Below are 24,629 nucleotides of genomic sequence, written 5' to 3' on the forward strand. Positions count from 1 at the left end.
TATATATATATATATATATATATATATATATATATATATATATATATATATATGTATACATATATAAATGAATGAAAATGGAAAAAGATGCGGCGAAAAAATATATTTTTTGTTTTAATAAGGTTTCTCTAGGAGGGCAAACATTCTTAATGTTTTCCAATGCTGTAAAAATGTGTAGAAAAATATCAAATTTCAACTATTCTGTCAACGAAGATTTGCGTCATAGCCTGCGACACACGTTTCTTTCAGCTTGGCGCAGTGCCAGGCACTGGCTGTTGCAAACAAACCTGTGGATGTGTGATGGGCCATGGATCCCAAAGGGAAAAAGAGAAAGTTAGCTGAGGAGAACAGAGGATTCAACAGTTCTTGGACCGAATGAATTGCTTTCATTGCCAATGCGGAAGGATTGTCTACATGTTAGCTTTGTAATGAGAAGATGATCCGAGTGTCTGTTGAGTTCACTGCAGTGATTCACTGCACTAGATTGAGTTTATCACCCACTTTGGGCTGCATTCACAAACAACCCGACTTAGAGAAGACCGGACCCGGTCCAACGCGGGGCCGTTACCGGCCCGGACCCCGGGGCTACGCGGGCCGTTACCGGTTTAGAAATGCAAATATGGTTAAATTCTGCGGGAAAACAATAACACAAACACACGATTTTAAACGTATTTGTAATAAACAATGAAACTAAAATACGTGTAAAAGCAACGTATTTGTAATACGTATTACAAATACATTGCTTATACACTTATTTTAGTATGTCAATCACAGACGTATAATCAACGTATTTGTAAAATGTCAAAGACAACGTAATCAGGGAGAAAATAAGTTTCTAGTCAACGTAATTGAAGATACGTATTCTGGGGGAACGTAATTTGTAGGAGACAGGGTTGCTCCAGGATACGCAGCAGGGAAATAAACATTTAATCATGAATGCTCATGTATTTGTAGCCGACTTAAGTCATTTTGATAGTAGGCTAATATAGACACTTACAGCATGTGTTACCTTCATTTTAAGGCTTATATAAGGCTTTTAATTTTTTGCAGCTCCAGGCAGATTTGTTTTTTGTTTTTTTTTGGTCCAATATGGCTCTTTCAACATTTTGGGTTGCCGACCCGTGGGTTACAGGAAAGATTTGCTTGCAGGAAAATTAGAGATAGGTTAAACCCAATTGAATTTTATGGCAACAGCGGGTTTTCACAGTGGTTCACAAAGGAGTCTGTCATATACCTTAATGGGAAGGTTGGACCAGCAATCAAGCATGGAAGTGAGAGGAATTTAGCTGTGCCAACACTTCTCCAGCTCCTTGGAGCTTTGCAATTTTAAATGCGACAGGGTTAGTTCAGGAAAAAGATTGTATTAATTTAGGGTTATTTAGTTCCGTATTTGTTAAACATGCATTGTGAATTTGTTTACATTTCGTCGGAATCCATCATGGCAGACATTGGACATAAACTAATCCTGTTTTAACCCTTGTTTGAACTAGTTGAACTAATCCAGGGTTAAAATTAAGACGTGCAACACATCTCTGATTAAATATAAACGAGTTTAAACCTAGTTTTACTAACCCTAGATTAACTCTAAACCAGGATTAATTTAATGTTTCTTGGTGCAACCCAGCCTTGTAGAATGTAAAGGTGTAACTATAAAAACTGCAACTGAATCTGCTCACAGGACAAGAGGAGGAGATGGAGCTCTTTAAAAAGTCGGGTCTTGTGTAATCCACAACATTAATTAACTTAATTTAAATTACTAAAATACAGTAAAGACTTGTGGGAAGAATTCTATCCTAACAGAAAAAAATAATATTTTTCTTCTTTTTTTTGAACGCGTCACGTCTTAAGGAGGGATTTATGCCGATTTACCCAGCATGCCCTAATCCGAGCATGTTTAGGCATAAAGCTTATAACTTTTCCATTTTTGAACTGAACGACACAGTTTTTTGACTAAAATCCTTGGTAACGGGCTAAGGCTTTGTTTTATTGTGATTTTGCAGATTCCGGTTCTTTAGATCATTATATTTCCAGAGAGGGTTATTTCAACTCTGTAGGTTGATGTTCAGGCCTTTCACCGGGGAGTTGAAAATACTCGGAGCGGCTCGAAAACGCATTGTCGGGAAATCTTGCTGAAATAATGCTAGGTGTTCATAGTAATGATCAAATATTTTATTTTTTTGCAAACTTTTTTACAAATAAATTCTGAAAAGAATTATATCAAATAACACAAGTATTAAAACTCATTTGGGGTTCATATCACTACTTGAACAGACCTGCTAAAGCCTCTAAGGGCTGCTGCCCACTAGGGGGTCAGTTGGGGCTCTCAATAATCGGCTCAAGACTGTTCACAAAGCTTGAAGACATTCAACTCCACCATGTGCAGATGAATCTTTAACTTTCTCACAGGCAGACCTCAGATGCCTGTCTCACAAAGCTGGATTTCGGTTTAGCAAGGTAACTTCTGGATTAAAGCTAGGCTTTTCGTCTCACAAAGCTGGTTCACTTCTTAGCTGGGTACGTTGCAGCGGGTTCATAAGACCGCCTACAGGCCAATCATTCTCTTGGAAAAATGGCCTGCCCAGTTCTACAGAATCCCATTGAGGAAGGCGCACAGAAAGTAAGAGCAGCGCTCCACAGAGAGCGCGTGTTTCGCAACTGGCAAAATCATACATCATAAATGTAGCCTGGAAGATATTATAATAAATTTACTGACCACTTTGAACTATGTTCTTGTATTTCAATGTAACCTTCTCCCATGTTCTTTTAGCTCTTTTAGGGGTTGCAACTGAAATGAGGTTAAATTCTTAAAACGAAAAGATAATCAAAATAGGCACATACATTTGAGACAGTGATTTAATATTACAATCCCAGTAATTTACATATTGATGGAATGAGTGATTTCCTGCCACGATTCTATGCGGCTTCTGGGTGCTGCAGAAGTGTTCCTTTTTGCTTGTATTCTTTCTCTATATTTTTCGTACATTCTCAAGATTATGGTTTGCCTCTCCGTTGTAAACTACGTTGCTCTCGGAGGCTTCTCCATGGTACACGATTGGTCTAACAGAGTTAACTCCGCCCTTTTCATGTACACAAGGACAGATCTAGATCAGACACTCCTGGGTTGACTTAACGAGTTGATAACCGGCTTCGTGAGACCAAAAAGTGCAGCTTGAAAATTGAGAGAAACCCCGGGTATGTTATTCCAGCTTCGTGAGACAGGCCTTAGGTGGTGAAGGTGGGCATCAGCACCTCATACTCACTATCAACAAAGGAGAACCCCACACTGTGTGAACTGAGCCCCCTGCTGTACCACTAACAGCTCCACCACTAACATGATGACGCAGTATAATTCTTAGTTTGTACTTGGCGTTGTGAAACCGTATGAAATTACTAAGCAAAATTACTTGTAAATGCAAATGAACTTGAAAGTAAACCAACTCTGATTCTGATTGGGAATAATGCAGTAAGTATGTTTGGGGCATTAGTCATGTTCAGACTAAGCTCTACTCATCTATGTGACAGAAAGTTTAAGAACCTACTGAACGTATCATGTTTTAGGGAGAAAATTCCATCACAGAGTTTCACAATGACTTTAAACTAGAAGTTTCCACACACTACGCATTCTCAGCAAAAAGTGATGGGACTTATCAAGGAAGAAGAAAATGTGAACATAGTGTTTGTGTCTATTTACATGTTTCGAGAATATAGACAGAAGGACAATTTGTTTTTTGATGCTACCTAAAGAAAGTGAGTCACCTGGACACGTGGTGCCAGAAGAACAACCTCTTTGTGAATATCAAAAGACTGAGGATCTGATAGTGGATTAGCAAAAGAGGAACTACCAACACTTCAGCATCAATTGCAAGAGGGTGGAAAGCAACAGATAACTCAACGTCCGCACCTAGACGGCGTGGGGCATTGTTGTCGTCGAAGATGCACAGCCCACCCATGATGTAGTTGGTAATGGGCTCAAGATTGCCGTGTATCATCATAAACTCAGACAGCTAAGGTTGCATAAAAAACAGGTATTTAGAAGTGGGGACAAGGACAGGTTTAAAGAGTAAAAATATCAAGGCAGTAAGAGATGCTAAATAACAATAAGGAGAAACTGCAACACCAGGGCCCTATTCTACATATGCGGTTTACTGATATAGCTGGATAATTTCCAGGATAATATTACATAGATCAGGCTTTTCGGTTTCACAAAGCCAGTTTAGAGCAATCACCATAGCAACACATTGAAATCCCCGAACCTAGTCTGGAGCAGGTTTAGTAAAAGTTCACTGGATAAGCTGGTCACTTCCACCAGGCAAAAAGCAGCTCCCTTCCTCATTGATAAAGGAGCAATATTAGTTTTATAGAGAGAGTTATTCCAGATCACCAAGATCCAATCTCGCATTATGATGACTTCATATGAGCGCTATCGATTCTGCCAACAAAGACTCATTTATTTACGAGACTTTCTGGAGCCGTACATTAAACACCAGCGCAGCCGAGCGCTGTCTGTCTCACATAATGTACACAATATCTACTGTATATGCAGACTGGATCACAGAAGGATTGTGTCAAAAAAAAAGCGCAAGGCCACAGCTCACTTTTTGCGAGTGGTACATGTTTGTGTCTGCAATGCGAAGAACATTGCGAAAGCCACTGTGTGCTGTTCATAACGTTTATTTAGCGCTTAAGAAATTTATGGATGTGTTGAAGGCACTCCTAATTATATGATAGTCATTGGTACACCATACATATCATTATTGTAGAACATGATGAAGGTGGACTCATGATAAGAATACTTATCCCTGCTTCAACTAATTGAATTTCTGATTATGAATAATGTATACATACTGATCCGCCCATACAAATATTCAAACCCTTAGCTATATGGTAATCTAAACACACATAGGTTACATGAATATACACATAGTTCATGATACATACGTGCATACAGTAAATATATCCTCATAACTATATATTAATTCGTATACTACTGCCAGCAGTAGATAAATATAATCTGATTGATTTGGGTCATGAGGCACTTAAAAAAATTTTTTTTGACACATTTACTTGTCTGATATTTTGCACTGACTCGTGTTACGCGGCATTATGCTGCAATTACAACAGGAAGTATTGCGAATGTTCGCTACGCTTAAATGTGAAAGCACCATTGTACTTTGGCATGATTATGGACTTAAATTCATCATATGTAGTTATGATCATCTTCTGCTCGTCAGCAGAGAAAAGAGACACTCTTTCTCTGGGTTTATTTGTCATTTTAGAAAGACACGTAATGAATTTGCCGTTTGACTTTTCTCCCTTCTGAAGTAGAGCGGGCACGCGCAGTTATCCTGAGGACTGACGTCTGGCTACAATGAATGAGACGGTTTGAGGAGGATCCACCTTCGTGGAACCGACATATCCTGTAGTCAATCATCTCGTTAGTTAAGCTGGATAATGGGACATTTGATCTGCTTAGTTGAACCGTGTGGGTGGAATAGGGCCCTGCTCTCAACAAGTGACTCTGCTTCTGTCTGGAGAGATCTCAGACAGATAACCAACTAGAAGCCTAATGCCCTCGACTCCATGAATGGTGTAAAACTGGCAAGCGACCTGATCATGGTTTGACCTGGCCCGGATTCGATCCCTGATCACGGGTGGTCCCGCTGTGTGGAGTCTACACGTTCTCCCCGTGGCAGTAGGGGTTCCCTCCGGGTTTTTCAGCTTCTTCCCACAGTCCAAAGACATGCAGTGAATGGTTGTCTGTCGCTATGTGTGCCCTGAGATAGCCTGCCGACCTGTCCAGGGTGAACCCTGCCTTCGGCCAATGTTAACTGCTCTAGCGCCCCCACGACCGTAACTAGGATATGCGGTTTGGGATGGAATGGAGTATGAGGAAGTGTGAATCTTCCAATCTTTTTAGTATTCCCTCTACTATCTCTATCTCTCTGCAATGGCTCAGCAAGCAAACACAGTCCATAAAAGAACAAAGACTTCATCCATAAACTTTGGAAGTTACAAATTTGATTTGAATGACACAGACTGTTGAAGAATCATATAATTTCACCTAAACTGAACTTGTTTTTGATTTTGTTGTACCTTTAAGATTCATACTGACGTTGTAGCTATCTGCAAATTTTGGATGACTCAGACAAACAATTCCATTTGTTAAACTTGGACAAAAACAAAAATCAGCTCAGCACCAACTGCCGTGGAAAGGGCCAAGACACAGACACACAAACACGGGCAGATGATTCTTACCCAAAAGGCCTCCCAGCAGGTAGACTGAGGTGGACAGTTGGACCATACTCTTGAGCTTAAGTCCTTGACTCCACAGTGCTTTATCTCAGCACAGTGTTCTAAACACAAACACACAGGGCCGGCCACACACACAACACTGATGTCTGCAACTTTTCAGTGTGTGTGCTCAGTGGGGCACTCATGAGTTATTGGGTTATCAGGTCTTCATTGCACCGTTGAGCATTTCTGGAACATGCCAGCAGAGACAGATCCTGGATTGTATGGCTCTTGTACTTCTGCTGTCTCCCTGTTGCGGACAGTCTGAAAACAAGACACAAAAAAATGTCAGGGAACCAGATAAGGAAAGAAGCAAACAGTCAAACAAAAAAAAAAGTATTTCTATACCACCCTACCCACATCATGAATGTGATTAACCACATTTGTACGGTTTAAGTAGTTAAATTTCACGAGCCACACCCAGGCTTGATTACTGCCAGACCTGTTGAATAATGAAATCATTAAATAGAACCTGTCAGATAAAGTGAAGTTGGTTAAAAGATCTTAGAAAGCAACACATCATGCTATCATACATTACCTAAATACATTTAAGAATAGATGAGAAAGAAATTAATGGACATGTATCAGTCAGTATACCACAATTACTCCAAAAGTGCATCGACGACTCATCCAGGAGGTCATAGAAGTCCACAGAACATCTAAAGAACTGCAGCCCCCACTTGCCTCAGTTAAGGTCAGTCTTCATGATTCAACAAGAGGAAAAAGACTAGGTGCAAATAGAATCCATGGGAGAGTTAGGCGAAAGCCACTGCTGACCAAAAAGAATATTAAGGCTTGTTTCTTTTGCTAAAACACCTCTTGATGATCCAGAGACGTTTCGGCAAATATTCTGTAGACTAGCGATACAAAAGTGAAATCGTTTGATAGGAGAATGTGCGGCCATCAGTTTCTGACCTCGAGCTCAAGCAGACTTAGGTTATGGAGCAGGACAATGATCCAAAACCCACCAGCAAGTCCATCTCTGAATGGCCCAAAGAGAGCAAAATGAAGGTTTTGAAGTGGCCGAGTCGAAGTCCAGACTTCAATCAGATTGAGATACTTTGGCATGACCTTAAACAAGCTATTTATGCTCGAAAACCATCCAATGTGGCTGAATTAAAATTATTCTGCAGCAATGAGTGAAAGACTCATTGCCAGTTATTGTAAAAGCTTGTTTCAGTTGTTGCTGCAAAGGGTGGCACAACCAGTTATTATGCAAAGAAATAAGGAACCAGAAAGGGGGCAAATACTTTGTCACAGCACTCTGTGTGTGTGTGTGTGTGTGTGTGTGTGTGTGTGTGTGTGTGTGTGTGTATATATATATATATATATATATATATATATATATATATATATATATATAGCTATTCAAAATGATTTAATAAGATAATGATGAATTTAACAATAACACAATTATTTAGTGGTTTTCCTGGAGGATGTTGAGCAACACGTGAAACTACTGTTATGAGTAATAATGTGTTCATACCGAAAGCGTCAAGTTTCGACGCACGTCGAGATTACATGTGAAGTCAATGCAAATCTGCATAGACACGTATTTTCCAGCGCGTTAAGGCTGATTTATACTCGGGTTTTACGCAGAGACGCAAGCACGCAAGACACGCATGGCTGACCATGCGCGGTCAAATCGGCCATTTTGCGTGCTTGCGTGCGTAACCCCAAATTTCTGACTATCCGTCAAAGCTACGCGAGCCGTACGCAGCCCGGAAGGCTGTAATTGGTCCGATAACCGCATCGTTTCTGAGTCTCATTTCCGGTTTCATAGCATAATACCGCTGTTTTCAAAAGCCATAGGAGAAACACGAACAATGGATCTTGTTGAAGAACGTTTGGCTGAAGAGGTCCACAAATAAGAGCATTTATAAAACTCTTCTGATGGAGTATAAGGACACGCAGATGGAGGTGAATTCCTGGAGGGAGATATCTGTGAACGTCAGTGTGCATGTCGACTACGGTCGTTGCACCACCTGCTGGTCTGGCGTATGGAAAAGGCAAGGGAACTAAAAATCAAAACGAGTCCGTCAATCCGACTGCGTGGCCAGCCGGAGTTGGAGTTGCAGAAGTATAATTCAGCCTTTAGACGCGTAGAAGCAGCATGAACAGCTCGTCGGCCGCGGGGCGAACTCGGGTCGACGCGCGAGTTGTAATTTCCTCATAGTTGCGTCAGCCAATCAGCGTTGAGATGATGGTCCGCTCGTCACCGCCGTCCTGCCGGTGCTGAATCAAACTGCTGCCGTTCAACCGGAAGGAGCGCTATAGCGGCTTCATTCAGGCGCTGTTGTGGAACTACGGATACTATTATGAACCCAGACACGATGGAGTTTAGGGTCACACGTTTTTGTGACTTCCACAACAAGTATAAAGCAGATCTAGCACCATTCTGCTGTGTTCACGCCAAAAGCCTAGCTTCGGCGTCACATCAACGGCGTACATACGCCGTCGATGTGACGCCGTCGTTGAGCATTCAAAGTTCTGCGTCGAGGGAGCGCGTCGCTCTGCAATTCACCGTCATGTCGCCAGGGGGGTGTGGCTGTGTGGTTTCAGGGGTTTTTGCGTCGGAGCTCATCAAAATTGAAGAGCAAATGCGTATATTACAAATGTTAAAGCGTAGGCGACAGAGAAGACGTTTGCGGAGGTGGTCTGTACGACCACTAAAAAAAAAAAGCAACTGCCGGAAATTACGTTCTGAGCGGACCAATCACAGTGCTTGCGGTCCGCGTCGACGCGACGCGTAGTTAGGATTTTGGGGAGGTGCACGTCAGGCTACGGCGTAGGGATCTGCGTCGACACGGTACCTACGCCGTAGGTACGCCGTCGACCTGACGCAAAGCATGATCAAGCCTGAACGCGTCAAGATTTTGACGCGCGGCGAGATTTCATGTAAAGTCAATGCACAGCCGTGTCGAAGCTGCGTAGACGTGCGTATCTTCTAGCGGGCAGCAGGTCAGACGCGTAGAAGTAGCACGAACAGCCCGCAGGTCACGGAGCGAACTCAGGTCGACGCGCGAGTTGAAATTTCCCAACTCCGGCTGCAAAAACGCGTGGGTAGTTAGTTGCGTCAGCCAATCAGAGCTGAGATAGTCCGCTCGTCACCACCGTCCTGCCGGTGCTGAATCAAACTGCTGCCGGTCACCCGGAAGGAGCACTGATAGCGGCCTCATTCAGGCGCTGTTGTGGTACTACGCATACTATTATGAACCCAGACACCATAGAGTTTATGTTCATACGTTTTTGTGACTTCCACAACAAGTATGAAGCAGATCTAGTGGTTATTTAATCTATAGTCTATTGAGCGTATTCACCCACATGACCAACACAAGCTTTGGCGGCCATATAGGGGTACATGCACAGCATTGTTTTGCTGTGTTTTATGCCACTCTTCTTAAAAAATGACCATTATATCCTGAAGGAGACACTATTTCAGTTCAAAACGGCGTGTCTTGTGATTATTGTACTATGCCTTGTTGTTGGATGTGGGACTAATGATACAGAATACGGGTTTATCAACTTGTCCAGCTTCTCAAATAATGCATCTAACTTACTTCGGTTTCACTCGGCGTATGAGCGTCAGGACTGTTCTCATGTGTTTCTGTTGATACATCGGGTTGTGGGCACGTTTCCATTGACACACTCTCATCAATAATCTCCTTTCGCTTTTTTGCCGAGCGAAAATCAATGTCTTTCACTTGCGCAAATAGAACTGTGGATGGAAACTTGGGAGAAAGCCACGAACATGGGAACTCCGTCGGGCGATGTCTGCCTTTACTCTGTGATTCATTTCAAGGTAAAATAAAATACTGGCTACATGGGAACAGCACTTGGCAGCCAAACAGTCACTGCTGGTCCCTCTGAATGAGCGCTGGAAGCGGCGTCATCCAGACACTCGTCCTGGAAACCGCTGTGTGACTACGGAGTATAGTATGAACCGAGACACGGGGCGCTTAATGTTCCGACATTTGTTTTATTTGTGGTATTTACACAACAAGCATAACGCAGAAATAGTTGTTAATGTCTCATGGTTGATAGCGGAAAAGAAAACTGTTTTTCAGGAACGTGACAGGGCTATGTGATGATGGTAACTCGGGGTAACGGGACTCAAGCCGCACCGCCTTTCCGCCGCAACTGGTTGCAAAAAAAGCGAAAAACGAGTTAACCACATAACGTGTCGAGCGAGTAAATCAGGGAAACAAGCATTACGCTTTTGGTGTGAATTCGGCATAAGCCTGCAGAATTTTGTACGCCTTGAAACTTTCCTGTGTGTAAAAACAAAGTCCATAGCAAAATCCATTGCCTCCCACTAGCAGCAGGCTAACGAGGCGGACCCCAAGATGGCACGTTTGAGATGATGACGTCACGTGAATACGCTCTACAACGGAAAAGATCGCTCTTTTCAAGGAGAAAAGTGGCGGAGATAAGCCACGCCCCCTTTGTGGCGCCGCAATTAGTCTTGCTGCTTTTGGTGTGAACACACTATTTCTACGACGCGCGTCGAGAAATTTTTTGACACGTTTGGTGTGAACGCACCATTAGAGCGTCATATGAAGACGATGAACAGGAACGCTGTTCACCTTTCTGCCTGATGGTGCTGTTACATTGTTTCCGTGTTTTACTCTAATCCTGTGCCGTCGGTCACGCCCACTTCCTTAAGTCTTCCAATTACTCTGGCAATGTCGGCTGAGGAGTTCCAGCTGACACTCGGCATTAGAGAGATGGATGTGCAGAATCTGGAGTTAGTGGAGACTATGCACCTTAGGGTGAGAGTCTTTGGAAATGCTGGCGGAGTGTTGTTCCCCAGCCACATGTAACAAATAAAACCCCACACTCTCCTTGAGATAGCTTCGATGTGAGCCTGAGGTGGATTCCTACTTTAATGTGTTTGAATGCATTGCATCCGCTTTAAAGTAGCCAAAGGATGTTTGAACCTAGCTGCTCCAGTGTAAATTGGTGGGTAAAAGTCAGGAGGTGTGGAACAACCTGACCCTGGAACCGAGTTTGCCAATGTGGTTGGCTCCTGTCTCCAGGCTAGGATAGGAAGAAAGTCCTGGGTGTGCCATGTCAACATGCTAAAATGTTATTTTGCCCGTGCAGTTCCTGTGCAAGTAAATGTCCTGTGGAACGGACTGTGTGAGCCGCTTGTGTCGGGTTCAGTGTCTACATCTACAGAACCCCGACATTTTGGGTAAAATAGAGGATCACTTGTTCTATTTGTCAGAGCCAGAAAAAAGTGATATTTGTCCTCATTCGTGGCCAACAATCAATATTTGATGGGAAGCTCAGGGTTTAAACCCATTTTAATGAATACATATTGTGGACTGTATCAACCCAGCACTGGTCCTTATTTGGGAATGGGGGAGAAACGTTATGTTGCACTCAAGTTTCCCTTAGACCAGGTGTATCACTACTTTCTAATCCAACTGATAAAAAGGTTATCAAGACACTCAAAAACTTCTGTCAGTGTGAAAATTTGGAAAAGGTTTGAGTGTGGGAAAAGAAATCTGCAATTCTGAGGCTCATGAACGTCTGTCTGGACCTCTACACAATACTGTACATGAAAAACCGTACCTGTTACATGTGCAAATAGGGACACTCCTTTGGATATTTTCTCCTAATACAATTTCTGTTAGCTTAATACAGATTTTCAACCTTAATAATATGCTGGCTGCCTAAATTAGCACAGACTAATCAAAACTGTGAGAACTTCTGGATGGAACCTGACTGGAGAATGAGCACCAGTTAGTGCTTATCTCAGTAAATCGTCTTCAACAGTTGTGGATGGAGCATTGCATGAATTAGCCGATCCTCTCAAAATTCAATCTTGTGCTGGAGAGATGCATGGCCATCCCCCAAAATTGATGTAGTCCTGAAGTGTGGTGGAGGCTAAGGTTGGAAGATGACAAACAAATCTAATTGTAAATGGGATTTGGCGTTTTCTTTGCTGGATCCTGTGATGTTGCTGGTAGTTAAGTTCTGTCCACAGCCAAATTGATTGTGACAGCAATTTATAGTAGCTAAGGGTAACTTTTTGAAGCCCAAACAATTAAACATCTCAGAAATCAAGTTGGCTTTAGAATATGAAGATAGAAACTTAGTCAGTGTTCATAATTAATAATTTAGACTAGGTTGCGGGATCATTTTGATTATGATGTAGTAATGTGTGTGTAGCTGCAGCCTTTATTTTTTATGTCTGCCTGTGAAATACATTACTACTGGTTTTGATATATGTTATATAAATACAATTGTGTAATATGAACCACACAAGATATGTTTTGAGATTAAACATGAGACTAATAGTCAACAATCCAGCATTAAGTATTATTATTAACTACACATAAAGTAAGAATTTTCTACAATATGTGGTGTTTGCAGTCAGATTTAAGAGCCAATCAGCTCTCTGATGTGGCGACAGCCAGGCATGTCCCATCATGCAATAAGCCAGGCAGTCGGGAAGAGCTGCTGCGGCACCTGGCTCTAAAATCGATGCCGCCTAGCTTTCGTGAAAGTATCGTTAACCACGTGTGCATGACATCAGAGCATGGCGGGAGCCAGTCATACCCAAATCTAATCAGCATGCATAGCGCGCCAATCCCCTGCGATTAATTCTACGCAGAACCGGCTCATCTCGAACGAACCTAATAAATGTTGGTGCTGTCAAAACCTATAAAGCTGGATCGGGCCGGAGGACGGCCACCAGGCCCACAGATGCGCTCAGGGGGGAGTTCCACCAGGCGGGCTAATGTGCTCAGGGGGGGCGTGACGGAGGACGGGCACCAGAGGAGACGCCAGGAAGCGAGGCGGGGGCTAGAGAGAGAGAGAGAGAGACCGACCGACCGCGAAGAGAACCAGGGCTGGGAGGTGGCAGGGGCCGGCAGCGGGGCCAGCAGGACGGTGTTGGCAGGACACGCGGCGCAGTGGCGGAAGCAGGGTATGGGGCTGGCGGTGAGGCCAGGTCTGGGGCTGGCAGCGGCGGAAAGCGGGTCTGGAAGTGGCGCGGAGGCGTGACCCGGAGGTTCGGGGTCCTGGAACCCTGCCCTTCAGGCTACGGGGCCCACCGCAGACAAGGCAGGGCTTCTCAGGGTCCACCTCCTGGTCAATATAGCCCAGATCTTGGCCGTCAGGCCCATAAAAAAAACATGCGGACCGATCTCCTCTCGAGGCTGCGGGAACCACCAAAGGCCAGGTGGGATCCAGCAAAAGGATTTGAGGAATGATGGAAGGCTGGGTCCATGTTGGTTGGCTTGTTCTGTCAGGGGAGGTGTCGGAAGCAGCCAAACGCCGAAGAACCGTTCCAAGAATCTTTTTCACGAAAAAAAACAAGGACCGGCCTGAAAACAGTCCGGGTCCAAAATGACTAAAGAACAAAACAGGAATCAAGATGGAACTTGAACAGGAATCAAAAACTGAAATAAGACAGGACATCTACACCCAGTTCACACCATGGTGTAACACAGTATAAGTAGACAAGGGGACAGGTGACAAACTGGGTTTAAATAACGGCGACTGTGGCTCAGTGGTGAGCAGGGATTGTCTTTCAATCAGAGGATCGCTTGCATGGTGGCTCCCCTCATCAGTGTGTGAATGAGTGTGAATGATGTCATGTAGTGTTTAAGCACTTTGAGTGGTCGGAATACTAGAAAAGCGCTGTACAAGTACGGGGCCATTTACCAAATACAAGGGGAAGGTAATGAGACACAGGTGGGAACAACGAGGAAGCACAGGTGATGACAATCAGAGACATGCACAATAAAGACAAGGCACACAGTGGCAGGAAGTGCAGAGACACAAAGGATAAACCACAAAACAAAACCGGAGGTCCCCCAATACCGTGACAGAGGCTGCTTCCTACCAACATTTTACCCACAACCGCATTCACACATCTACTTCCTACTTGGATCAGACAGAACAATTGGCCTCACGCACATTCCTGGACTATTTGAACTGGATTGTTCATTTAGCTCACGACAGTATCCATGCATAAATATCTGCAAGAAACACAGAAAACACATCCACCCATCCTTGATACAGTCACTACATCCAATGTTTGAGTCCCAGTCTGCACATATGTATAACAGACATGCCCTAATATGGACAATATGTTTGTCCTATAACATTTGGCACATAGCCGATCCTCGACCGTCTGACGAACTGCGAGGGCATTAAAAATGCAACTCTTGAGCTCCGAGCAACTTCAAAGCAGGCAGCAGCAAGATCAGAGAGAAGATCAATATAAAATGCCAGTTTATTCATTTCACACCGTCAGAGAGGTGCTTAGCCGTCTTAGACATTTCAGCAGAGGCATTCCTTGTATAGGACTCAGAATTTCAGAGCAGCACACCCACCGCGTGTTTCGTCAATAAAATGTTCCAATCTCCAGTTGACTCGAAGCTTAGGAATGCTTCTGAAGTTTTGGTAGAAAACACACAGGAGCTACTGTCTGCTGCATAATTAGCAGTGAATGACACCGATTGGTCACACTGACTGAAACCAAAAGTGTCTATTTTGGGATAGGACATTAAGGTTACACTTCAACACCATGTACCAATGACGTGCGAATACAATTCTTCATAGCTAATTAAAATGCTTTAAAACATATTTTATCTGATTTGCTCATCCAACAAAAAAACTGTCTCAATGATATGACTTTTCTTCCCTTTCTGCCCTGTTTATCTCCCGCTAAAGATTTACCTTCCTCCTTATTTAGTTTTTACAAGCTCATTTCATGGCTCTTCACATGGCACCTCAGTCATTAGCCAGCTGACAAACTCAATGGCCCAATCCCAATCTCCACCCTAAACCCTCAAGCCCTGAACCCTCAGGGACTCACTGACGTCAGCAGGCTAACTGGTTGAGTGTGAGAATCTGTGAGGGTTTGAACTGGTGTAAACATGAATGGGACAACATATTGGTGCAACATCATGTGACGTACATAAAAAAATATTGTGTACAATTGTGTATTTATTATATTCTTTTTATTTACTGATTTGAAGGTCTTCCTCATGAAATGAGAAGTAATTTTAAATAATTTATTCACTTGTTTTTGTCAAAACGAAATGTTTGATAAATGTAATATATATATACATATATATATATATGTATATGTGTATATATATATATATATATATATATATATATATATATATATATATATATATATATATATATATATATATTGAGCTATTGGAAAACGATTTGATAAGATAATGATGTTGACAAAATCTTTTTGATATGGATGAATTTAACAATAACACAATTAACCACAGGCAATGCATTATGCAATGCATAATGGGTAATTCCCTTAGGCAAGGTCAGCATCTAATGTTGAATTACGGAAAGGGTTCATAAAGGACTCAAAATGTCCGCCACAGAGCCCCCAGACACTCTACAATTTGACAATGGGACACCCCTAAACCCTCTAGGACTTCGCAGGAGCGCACCTCAAAGTCTGTGAGTCCATAAGGGTGGAGTTGGGATTGGACCAATTACTTTTTTGGTTGGCCACAATGTGCCACAAGTGGTAAAAACATTGTGTGGCAGGCAGCTAAGACACAACAATCAACAAATGACTGAAACCCAGTGTTCATTTCACAGCCGGCAAAAATGTAACAGTTTGTGTGTTGTCATTACAGCATGTGCGGTCACCTCATGACACAGAAGAGGAAGCTACAGATAGTTTTAATTAAAAGGAGCCGTGTGTAGGATCTAGTGGCGTCTAGTGGTAAGGTTGTAGACTGCAGCCAAGTGAACACACCTCTGCTCCCATATACATTTGATTTTTCAAACGTGTTGGACAACTACCGTGGTCTTCAGGTATAATGTAAAAACCTGAAAAAACTCACACCAGAGCCAGTGTTTGGTTTGTCCGTTCCCGGTTACTGTAGAGACATGGCGGTGCAACATGGCGCACTCGGTGAGAGGGAACTGCTCCATATGTAGATATAAAAGTTTAATTCTAAGGTAATGAAAACTTAAAGATTTTTAGTTTCAGGTAATTATTGTTGCCTTGACCAATCAGCACTGCATGTTTATACTTGATCTTAATTCTAAGCCAGACCCTAAAACCAAGCCTGGATAATAGAGTGCCATCACTGGCAAGCTAAAGCCAAATATTGAACAGATCTGTGCCTATATGAGTGACATATATTGTCTAATTCTAGACTAATTCTGCTGTAATAGAGGCTTTTGCCTTTCAGTATGCAGCACAGGTCAGAGAAAATACAGCATTTGCATATCCTTGCCATAATTCCCTTTTAACTGCATCAAAAAGCAAATGCATTTCCTGCAGTAAATGCAATCAGGAAAAGCTGGAAGCTTGACGTTTTTACTGTCAAAGTAAGTTGTAGGTGATATAGCAGTAGCAGTAGTAGAAGTAGTTGTAGTCACGAAATAGTAAGATTGAAAGACTTTCCCTTTAATGTTCTTAAACACCGTACAGTAAAATCACATAAAAATAGATATAGACTTCATACAGAAGAACCCAGTGAAAGTTTACTTTTACATCTTAAGTCATTTCTGTAATTAAGGTTCAAATATGGGGAAATTGGGAATAGCATGTTATTTGAGCTGACTTTCCCTAAAAAAACTAAAAAAAACTGGACAGTAAAATCACATTGGACCTACAGGGGTCATCTTGACCAAGAATCAATTGAAAGTGTCTTATAATATCTAAATGATTTGTTAAAATATGGGGAATTATGAATTTTATAATATCGTTTTTGCTGATTTGTATTGGGTTTTTTTTCCAAAACTGAGGTAGGGTGGAACAAGGATCCACTGAAATTGTACTACAACCTCTTAATAAATTCCTGTAATTAACGTTCAAATATAACAAAATGACAAATATAAATTCCATTTGAGCTATCTTTCCCTTTAAGTTTCTAAACATTGTAAAATCACATAGCCGAGGCCTAAACAAAATACAGTGTAAATTTGAGCTAAACAATAAAGGAAATGTTTTTTAAGTGCGGGTTGGTTTATTAAACTGCATCTCGCCGTCTGATTTTAACTGGCTTCGGTGTTGGCTTGTCTCAGCTTGTTTCAACCAGCCGCGTGACGAGGTTCCTTCTGAAGTATGAAACCTGAACTCCCTCACTGTGTGTTGAAATTGTTTGATGCAGATGTTACTCTTGCTGTGAGGAGCCGAGTCCCCGTCCTGTGATCAATGAGGTCTCGCATTACTGGGCATGATATATGACATCTGACGCAAACTTTGTGAAGTCTCGACTGGGGTTTGCAATAACTCCATGCAGGCTGAGCTACAGATTAAGTTTTTTTTTACTTGTAAACTTCATCAGCGCGCCCATATTGCCACAAGTAAAGGGCCCGTTGCGGTAACTAACTTACGCACCTGAAAAAAGTGAAAGTGCAGCTGGACAACTTTCCTTAAGACAACTCGCTGTAGGCACAGCCGCTTGCGCTACACATGATAGCACACATGTGTAGTTTGAGAAATCTAAACGTATACCTAGGAGCGCGCACACTCATCACACACGTGGACACACACGCACCTGGAGGGTCCCTCTTGCCCCGGCTCCCGGGATGCGTAAAAGCTCTGTCCGCTCAGAGGTGGCGCGTTGAAATGAGCCTTTGTTGAATTTGAAGAAAACCTGATCCGATAGCCATCCAATCCTTCAAATAAAAAGCCGATAAAAGTCAGTAAGGCAAGTCCATCGACGTAGCTGCAGTGCGCTCCGTCTGAGTGAGCCGCTAAGTGCGCAACAAGCTGACATCGAGCTCCTTCAAGTCAACTTCAAGCCGCAGACACAGACGGCTTGTCAAAATAAAAGCGCACGCATAATGGAGTCTCTCTCTCTCTCTCTCTCTCTCTCTCTCTCTCTCTCTCTCTCTCTCTCTCTCTCTCTCTCTCTCTCTCTCTCTCTCTCTCTCTCTCTCTCCTTCAACAAAAATAAGTCTTAAAAATAACTTGGCTAAAGTTGCCTATTTTAATTATTCCAATGAAAAACAAAAACAAAATGGGAAACTATTACTAACTTCCGAAATTAAATTATCAGGTCCAGTGATTTTTCATCTTATTAATTTGATGATTGTCATAATGTTCCTAACGAACCCCCAGCCTAAAGCCTGCAGTGTTGGTTTTTTTAGCATTGGGAATGAACATAAGCCTTTTATCACCACGTTTCACACCGTTCTGCCTTATAGTGTGCAGATGTGCACTTCACTCACTGCGGGAAACGGCATGTGGTTTCACGTATAGCAGAGTCCCTTGAAACGTGTTTTCTAGCCGGAGCTGTCGGAACTGGATCCTGTTTGGCTTGGCAGGATGAAAACACAGAGTGCTGGCTCTCTGTATGCAGACAACAGATTCAAGTCAATAGGTCTGCAGCGCACATTGTTTAATAGCTGGTCCTGCGCCTCCATTCACAACAACCAGCAAGAGGACTTGATCAACAGGCTTCTCCTCTCTTACATTTCATAGATTAGATGTAAACTATATGGACTCAGAACATGAGGTCATAGACAACCAGACAGTACACCTACCTTAGTCCTCAATCCATGATATATATTTTTCTTTCTATATTATTTACTCGAAGGGCTTAATCCATCAAAATGCAGGACAGGCACATCTGCTTGTCTTTTCAGTCATATTACAGGCTACACTCAGTGTGATGGTTGAAGGACAATGCTACTACATTGTACAGTTTTCTTCTTCTTTTTGTGGCATGGATTTAGATGTTCTGTTTACTGACGAGAGAGAGAAGAAATGTGAAATTTCAGTTTACAGTGTGTAAGACATTGTTCCACAAAGTGGCACATCTATATTCCTTGGGCACTACAGTATTGTTCAGGACTTTTACCTTCTGTTAAAGTTGGAATCTGTAAAACTCAGTGTGACGGCCAGTAGCATTTAGCAAGAGCAGTCAGTGTCAACCTATTATAGAATATAATACATATTTCCAGGCTTGGTGAAAAACATTCTCACACAAAGGCACAACTATTCTTTTTTTGACAAAATAACTTGGGTTTCATTCTATAAGCATGAATTACATGTTGTGGGTAAAATCTATCTCTTGAATTGTGATTTCCCACGAAATAGTGGTGACAATTTCACTTTAGAGAATGTCTATGATGGACTGTGAAAGGCTTCTGGCTGGCCATATGATGGAGGGATAAATATTGCATTATTATAGACCAGTGCCAGATCACACCGAGACAGTCAGAGCCAAACCTCCACCACAAACCGCATGTCCCTCCAGACTGGCTGCTGAGCTCAGAGGGGAAATCCCGCAGGAGGGCAGAGGCATGGACACAGCAAGACGGGGCATTTTTTAATGAATATTTCCATTTAGCCACAAGGTCTTCTTTGATATTTTTTTGACCAGATGTACAAAAAGTGACATTATTACTACTTCAAAGAGTTGTTTAAGAGAAGCAACATAAAAAGAGTTGCAAAAAAGGTGGAATGACCAGGTAAATAAACCCTGGCAAGCTAGTTTTTTGTGATAGATGACTTTTAACTGATAAAAGCCTTTAAAAAGGCATTAAATGTACAAAAACACTTTAAATATCCTGAAATTAAAATGAAAAAAAGTCAGTAAAACCCTAAACGCTGCATATGAACACCAGATTCACTAATCAAGAGGCGCAGAATGATGAAAACTCATACAGGGGACTTTTAGCCGGAGAAACCAAAGTGAGCGCCATAACCTGCTTCTGCTTTTGACATTGTTCTCTACACAGCAGACTCTTCATCACCGTCTTCTCACTGCTCCTGACTACCATCAGGGGTATGTAATAGATGAGTCATATAGGAAGAGAGCATCTGGAGCAGTTTGACTGAGGGGATGAATTTTAGGAGTTTGGCTGGCAACTTAAACAGGGGTCATTTGTCACAACGTTATTTGTCAATTGTGTGTTTCTTTAAAAAGCTACTGAACCACAAAAAGGTTTCACCAGGAACATTTTCTATGGATGGCCATGGTTTGTTTTTCCATTTGTCATGGGAGTCAGTCATGCTAGCTTCTCTCTGAGGCTGTTGTTGGGCTTTTAAAAATACGTTTGAATCAAGAAATATTTCAACTTAATATATTATCAACTACAAAAAACAATGTGAAATGTGTATATCAGAACAAATTAAAATAATAATAATAATGTAACCAACATAAATAACACAAGCATACATAGTTTACACAGGCACACATATTCTCTCCAAATATACATCCATAAAACAATCCTAAATAAAATGCATTGTTTATTTTATATGAATTGTAAAAGAACCCAAAAATATTGGCGACAAGGAAATACGAGGAGTCTTACATCTGAATCAATTCTAGAGTGCCGCCTCTTCTCTCCTCTTGATATTGAAGATTAAATAGATTGGAAACACAGTCCCATCAAGAAAGTTGGTGTGATGCCCTCAGACTTGTCCTGTTCAATTCAGTTTATTTTGTACACCCCAAAATCACAAATACAGAATTTGCCTTGGAGGGCTTTACAATCTATACACATAGCATCACTGTCCGAGGACCTTACATCGGCTCAGCTGAAAAACTCCCCAAATAAAGATAGTAAATCCCCTTTTAACAAGTAAAAAAAAGGGAAGAAATTTGAGGTAGAGCAACAGAGGAGGATCACTCTCCCCGGATGGACAGAAGCAATAGATGTCATGTGACTAGAATGAACAACGTAACAGAGTTACAGTAATGAATCTGTATGTAATATGTAAGAAATGATTATTATAATGAGTATAAAGACCACGATCCAAATAGCCACAGTCCCTTTCAGCAGAAGAGAGAAAAGTCATCAACGGGGCTATGGCGACTGAGGCGGGACCTGCTCCAGAATAGGCATCCACTGAAAGTGGATGCTCATTCCACTGAAGAGGGGCATGATAACCGAGGCGCATCGAGGGGTTAAGTGTCATGCTCAGAGACACTTCGACGTGTGAGCTGTGGGGGGACTGGGGATCGAACTGGCTACCTTGTGATAACGGGACAATCACTCATCCCCCTGAGCTACAGCCACCCAAATTCTTTTCTTTTTTTTATATGGCGACGCTTAAGACAGAACGTGAGCTCCATTAGATGTTTAACCTCTGCTCTTTGAGCTACATCTGTACACTCCTGTCTGAAAATCTTCAAAAGTCTTTGGTGGTTCTGGTCCACAGTCTCATTAGTTTCTTCTGGAGGGAGTTCTGGCTGAAATCTTGTACATCCGTAAGTGTTGGTTTGCAACTGTAGGACTGGATGTAGCTTCCATCACGGTACCTTATTCTCTTTTCGGTTTTTCATTTGAATCAAAAGTCATGTGTAACCTCTTCCCAAAAGGAGCAACAGAGGAGGATTCATCTACCAGGATGGACAGAAGCAAGAGATGTCATGTGTTCAGAATGAATAACGTAACGGAGTTACAGCACATTCAATGAATATGACAAAATGATTCATATAATGAGTAGTAGGCATAAACCACGATCCATATCAGAAGAAGAAGGTAGAGAGGAGGGGCATCAGCATGGCCATGGCAGAAGGCAGGAGCGGTCCAGACAGCCACAATAAATGGAAACTTGAGGCTCTCGCCTCAAGTTTCCAAGCACAGAGGCTTCCGGGAAGTGAGTAAGCGTGAGTAATGTGTATTGAAGGGACATGAATTCATCCGGAAGGAGAGAGACAAGAGGAGAGAGGAGCTCAGTGTACCCTAAGATGTTCTTCGGCAGTCTTGGCCTATAACAGCACATCTAGGGGCAGGAACAGGGCTAACCTGAGCAAGTCCTAACTATAAGCAATGTCAAAGAGGAAAGTCTTAAGTCTACTCTTAAATGAGGTGACTGCCCCCACAGAAGAGGAGCTTGACACAACTCTAGGAGTAGCCTTGCATTCAGTGAGTGCAGTTCTCTAGTGGGGTAATATGGTACTATAAGCTCCTTAAGATATGATAGTGCATCACCAATTAAGGCTTTGTCGGTGAGGAGAAGGATTTCAAATGTGATTCTTGATTTTACAGGGAGCCAGTGCAGAGTAGCTAATACAGGAGTAATGTGATCTCTTTTCCTAGTCCTCGTTAATACACAAGCTGCAGCATTCTGAATCAACTGGAGACAACCAAGATACTTACCAAATCAATTTAGTATAACTAAATAAAATAAAATAAATTAAAAAGATTAAGGTAAATTGGTAATAAGCTATATCTGTGTCACCTGAATTTTCTATTTTGTCTCTAATGAACATGGGCAACATTCTGTGCAAACACCAACTTTGAACAGCATGTCCCCCAAATTTTCCACCTTCTGGATTAACCTCACAAGGTTTGTCATTAGTAACCTTACTGAGATACTTGAACTGACTTATTCACTGATACAACTCAAGAAAGCTGAACCGTTTATCCACCTTAACAAGATGATTAACATACAATGGAAGATCAGATGATACAATGCCTTCCAATGTATCATAGCCAAGACATGGGGGAAACCGTGGCTGACATACATGGAAGTATGTGAGCGATTTAAACACAGTCAAATTTAACACCTCAACTATAGATGAAGACTGGGCTTCACTGCTCTGAACATGATCACTGTCGGGTTGAATTAGGTTAGGGTTATGGTTAACTCTTCCGCCCGACTGCTCACCTCCACCCAACGCTATGATCACATCACGCCGGTCCTTCACAACCTCCACTGGCTCCCCGTCCAGTACAGGATAGACTACAAACTGCTACTCATCACCTACAAATCCCTAAATAACCTGGCCCCTCCCTACCTTGCTGACCTCCTCCCCCTCCACGCCCCAACCCCTTGCCTCAGGTCCGCCGGCTCAACCACTCTAAAGATCATCAGGACTAAGCGCCGGACCTGGGGCGACCTGGGCCTTCTCAGCTGCTGCACCCCCCCTCTGGAACACCCTCCCAATACACATTCGTCAGGCTCCTACCCTACCATCATTCAAGCGAGCCCTCAAAACATACCTCTTCCAACTTGCTTTCACCTGATAAACCTCTGCACCTGCCCTTCGCTCTGCCCCACGCAGCCTCTTCTGTTTACTTCTCATTATTTCTTTATTACCTCAAATATTTTGTTGTTTATTTTTGTTTGCTCTTGTCTTCATGTTCGTGTTCTGTTGCGTCTGTTATTGTCTATTGTGTAAAGCGTCTTTGTGTACTATGAAAAGCGCTAAATAAGTTGAAACTATTATTATTAGCACTTATCCACCAATTGTCTCTGTAAAAACTGCTTTATAAATTACTTTAATGTACAATACAAATATCCCAAAAATATTGTAGTATACTGTAAAATAAAGCATAAAATTACTGTTTAAGTCAGTTGACTAGACGTCCTCTTTTTTCTGGACATGCCCTCTTTTCGAGACCTAAAAAATGCGTCCGGCAGTTATTCCAAAAACGTCCGGGATTTTGCCTCGTTGGATATTTGTGTTTCTCTGGGTCTTTCACAAACTAGTTATTACGCCTTTACAAGTTTTGGAAAGGGTATCTCCCTTACGTCTCACCTTCTTGCGCGAGCTCTTAATGTAGAGAGAACTGTCATTGGTGGACCGATCTCAGTCCTCCAAATACGACTAATGAGCGTTTGGTACGATACTACGTTATGTTGCCAGATTGAAAATATATAGTAGATTATTGTTCAAATTGGCTGTAAATCAACAGCAATTGTTTATAGTCAGTAAACACTGCAGAGTACATTGGTGACACTCAGCCACTGCTACATGGAGTACACTGATTTGCGAGTGTTGGTTTTCAACTTGGAGACATTTGTATTTTATGATGCCTCACAGTCAATATCCAATCGAGGCTTAAATCCATTTACACAATACAACAGTGATCCCTGCAGCCACACCTGAATTAAATCTGAACTTAAACCACAAAGATGGTCTTTTGTTTGTTTTTAGATATCAATATCTCAATGGTTGGGATCAACCACAAAGACACACATACACACACACACACACACACACACACACACACACACACACACACACACACACAAAAACACACACACACACACACACTCACGTACAACCATGGGGCAATTTGGCATCTCAACTGGTGTAATCCCATCACAAGATGGGCCTTAGTTTTTTCTTATATTCATTGGTGAAGCAAAAACAAAGCTTTTCTGCAGGGTTGCTGGCCTCACTGTCTGTGACAATGTGACAAAGGAGAAACACTGAGCAGGAGGCTAGACTTACTGAAAAATGTTGCATCTCTTAGCTGGGATCATCTGAGCTTACTTCAGTTCATTCTGCAACCAGACAAGACAATGTTTCTGTGTCAGACTGGCTTTCCCTCTGTTTTGCTTGTCAGTGTGCTGTGTATGGGTTATGTATATTCTTATCTTTGTACCAGATATAACCAATGTTATC

The sequence above is a fragment of the Clinocottus analis genome, unplaced genomic scaffold (assembly GCF_023055335.1).
Source record: "Clinocottus analis isolate CAN_PGR_092001 unplaced genomic scaffold, fCliAna1.0.p SCAF_6, whole genome shotgun sequence".
Classification (NCBI taxonomy): domain Eukaryota; kingdom Metazoa; phylum Chordata; class Actinopteri; order Perciformes; family Cottidae; genus Clinocottus; species Clinocottus analis.